The 2,500-nt window shown below is 57.8% G+C and overlaps 1 non-coding gene across 1 annotated transcript in view; it reads left to right on the top strand.

The window, feature by feature from the left end:
- Positions 1 to 1,901: 1,901 nt before the first annotated feature.
- Positions 1,902 to 2,500, top strand: part of LOC126197120 (small subunit ribosomal RNA) — a 1,909-nt gene continuing 1,310 nt past the window's right edge. Inside the window, exon 1 of the ribosomal RNA XR_007539519.1 lies at positions 1,902 to 2,500. This exon is cut by the window's right edge and continues 1,310 nt beyond it. This is a non-coding gene — a ribosomal RNA (small subunit ribosomal RNA).

Below are 2,500 nucleotides of genomic sequence, written 5' to 3'. Positions count from 1 at the left end.
GGGCCCTAACCTAACCTACGTTGGGCCCTAACCTAACCTACGTTGGGCCCTAACCTAACCTACGTTGGGCCCTAACCTAACCTACGTTGGGCCCTAACCTAACCTACGTTGGGCCCTAACCTAACCTACGTTGGGCCCTAACCTAACCTACGTTGGGCCCTAACCTAACCTACGTTGGGCCCTAACCTAACCTACGTTGGGCCCTAACCTAACCTACGTTGGGCCCTAACCTAACCTACGTTGGGCCCTAACCTAACCTACGTTGGGCCCTAACCTAACCTACGTTGGGCCCTAACCTAACCTACGTTGGGCCCTAACCTAACCTACGTTGGGCCCTAACCTAACCTACGTTGGGCCCTAACCTAACCTACGTTGGGCCCTAACCTAACCTACGTTGGGCCCTAACCTAACCTACGTTGGGCCCTAACCTAACCTACGTTGGGCCCTAACCTAACCTACGTTGCGCCCTAACCTAACGCACGTTGCGCCCTAACCTAACGCACGTTGCGCCCTAACCTAACCTGTAATTGTTATATGAATTGAAACATTCATGTAGCGTTGCCTAATCGCAACCCTCTCAACATAGGTCAGTGCTCGCACTCTCTGGTGTCCTGCGTATTGATTCATGTTACGGTGCGTACCCTCACAACATCTAGCGAGTGGTGCGTACGTTCCACATGGTCCCGCTATCCACTGTAATGTGTACTGCTGTAAGACTTATATCGCTCCCCTGTCGCCTCTAGTTCGTCAGGCGGGAGTTTGCGTGTTCAATGAGCTTCGCAGCTGTGCAATGGCATTCGCATACGTACGCGGGCCACCTTCCACGTGTTCTCTCGTGCATACGTCGCAGCATGTATGTGGGCTGATGTGGCGTGTCGTGACGCATATCATCCAGGCATGCAAGACCCACTGAATTTGCAAATGTAGATGGACGTCTACGTTTGCTGCCCAAGTTACGCAAATGAACTGGAAATCCGTTGTTGCGCGGTTGTATACGCTGGAGGTGAATCATTGATTGCGACAATCGGTACAGGTATTAACTGGTTGCTTCAGCGACACCCGTCATACCCACGAACGTGAGTGGGCATGTGGGTATGAAGCGATACGCGGCGGTGGCTGGGTGGGACCGTCCCCGGCCGGTGAGGGGGGAGCGCCCGGCGTGCTGGCCGCGCGCTGCGTGGGCGCACGCGCTACAGCCGGCTGGTGGGGGCGCCCAGTGGCAGGCGCGCCGGCCGACGGACGCGGCAGGCGGCGCAGCTGCGCGCCGGCGCACCCAACGCGCGGCGCCGTGCGGCCAAAGTGGGTCCTCGCGGGCCCGGTGCGAAGCGCGGTGGACATCTGCAGTGTGCTGGTCCGATTGAGGACTGTGTGCGTTGAGGATGCGCCGCCGCCCGGCACTCGGCGCCGCGACGCCGTCTGCTGCTCGGTCGCCCCCGCGGTTCTCGCAGGTGGTTTGTATCGCAGCTGTGCGGATGTGTTGGCGCGTGCGCTGTGCTGGGAGAGTTCGCTTTGGCACCCAAGTGGGGCTCTGCCCCTCTGTGACGCTGGCGTTGGAGCTGCCCGGCCACTGTTTGTGGCCGCGTGTTGTCTCCCGCCGGCAACACCACGACAGCACGCTCCCGGGCCTCTGTCGGCAGCGGCAAGCTCAGTTGGGAGCACGGGTGGTCGCACTGAAAGCGTCTACTCGCCTATCTCCGGGCGATTGCGCCTCTCTCGAACCCGACCAAGTACTTAGGACGGCGCTGCGCGCCGCCGGGACCTGAGAGGGTTTCGAGGTGTATCGTGCAGGGGAGCCCAGCCTCCTCCTGTTTGCGGAATAATTGAGCGGACGCTTGCGTGTTCGCGCGGGCCTCCGGGACACACTCCCGGGCGGCCGGCTGCTCAGCTCTAGTTGACGCAGCTCCCTGGTTGATCCTGCCAGTAGTCATATGCTTGTCTCAAAGATTAAGCCATGCATGTCTCAGTACAAGCCGCATTAAGGTGAAACCGCGAATGGCTCATTAAATCAGTTATGGTTCCTTAGATCGTACCCACGTTACTTGGATAACTGTGGTAATTCTAGAGCTAATACATGCAAACAGAGTCCCGACCAGAGATGGAAGGGACGCTTTTATTAGATCAAAACCAATCGGTCGGCTCGTCCGGTCCGTTTGCCTTGGTGACTCTGAATAACTTTGGGCTGATCGCACGGTCCTCGTACCGGCGACGCATCTTTCAAATGTCTGCCTTATCAACTGTCGATGGTAGGTTCTGCGCCTACCATGGTTGTAACGGGTAACGGGGAATCAGGGTTCGATTCCGGAGAGGGAGCCTGAGAAACGGCTACCACATCCAAGGAAGGCAGCAGGCGCGCAAATTACCCACTCCCGGCACGGGGAGGTAGTGACGAAAAATAACGATACGGGACTCATCCGAGGCCCCGTAATCGGAATGAGTACACTTTAAATCCTTTAACGAGTATCTATTGGAGGGCAAGTCTGGTGCCAGCAGCCGCGGTAAT

Source organism: Schistocerca nitens, chromosome 7 (genome assembly GCF_023898315.1).
Source record: "Schistocerca nitens isolate TAMUIC-IGC-003100 chromosome 7, iqSchNite1.1, whole genome shotgun sequence".
In the NCBI taxonomy this organism is placed as follows: domain Eukaryota; kingdom Metazoa; phylum Arthropoda; class Insecta; order Orthoptera; family Acrididae; genus Schistocerca; species Schistocerca nitens.
Note: the sequence above shows the minus strand (reverse complement) of the source record. Positions and strands in the feature narration are given on the sequence as shown.